The sequence below is a fragment of the Procambarus clarkii genome, chromosome 5 (genome assembly GCF_040958095.1).
Source record: "Procambarus clarkii isolate CNS0578487 chromosome 5, FALCON_Pclarkii_2.0, whole genome shotgun sequence".
NCBI lineage: Eukaryota > Metazoa > Arthropoda > Malacostraca > Decapoda > Cambaridae > Procambarus > Procambarus clarkii.
In genome coordinates this window covers 34,348,853-34,349,926 of record NC_091154.1, presented here as the reverse complement: position 1 = coordinate 34,349,926, position 1,074 = coordinate 34,348,853, and positions in this window count along the sequence as shown.

Below are 1,074 nucleotides of genomic sequence, written 5' to 3'. Positions count from 1 at the left end.
CTCTCTCACAGGAAGCCGGCTCCGGCGTCTCTCTCTCGCTCTCTCACAGGAAGCCGGCTCCGGCATCTCGCTCGCTCTCTCACAGGAAGCCGGCTACGGCGTCTCGCTCGCTCTCTCACAGGAAGCCGGCTCCGGCGTCTCCCTCGCTCTCTCACAGAAAGCCGGCTCCGGCGTCTCCCTCGCTCTCTCTCTCACGGGAAGCCGGCTTCAGCGTCTCTCTCTCACAGTGGCAGTGACTGACAAGAGACAAGAGCGTAGGGTCTGATCTCTTGTCAGTCTGTAAAGTAAAGGTCTGTGCATTACGCTGCGGCTATGGCAGGGTGCTGTAAGTCTCGGTCTTTCAAGCCACCAGTATTATATTCACACGGTTCAATGTTTATGCTTCAGATGGAGGTCATATTTCCCCTCGTATCTTCTCTTCCTCTAACAACAACGACAACCCCTCTCCCTTCTACGGAACGCCCCCACCCCCTTCGGAACGACGACACCCCCTTCGGAACGACGACACCCCCCTCCCCTCCTTCTCCACCTTCGCGCACGGAATAATCTTAAACCCCCCCATTAAGTCTCCATAGAATGATCTTCCCCGACAAAACAACACCCTTCCCCCATGAAATAACACCCCCCCCCTCCCCCTCACTCCTCGTACCACAAAACCGACCCCACTCCCACGTAAGAAAAACCTTCCTCCTCCTCCTCCTTATCTCAAGATAACCTCCTCCTCCTCCTCCTCCAACAATACATCAAACCCTCTCCAAAGAACCTGGACAATTATGTCGAAGGTCAAATCCCTCTCTCGTTGTTTCCTTGAGAAACTTGTAACACGTGGCAGGTGTGAGAGAGAGAGAGAGAGAGAGAGAGAGAGAGAGAGAGAGAGAGAGAGAGAGAGAGAGAGAGAGAGAGATAGAGAGATAGAGAGAGAGAGAGAGAGAGAGAGAGAGAGAGAGAGAGAGAGAGAGAGAGGGGGGGAGGGGGGGGGTCAATGAGAGATCCTCACATCAACTTCCGTCCCAAGCACAAGCCTCTATATTCACATGTTAATGGTCAGGGTTTACCTTCAATGGTCAAGGAATA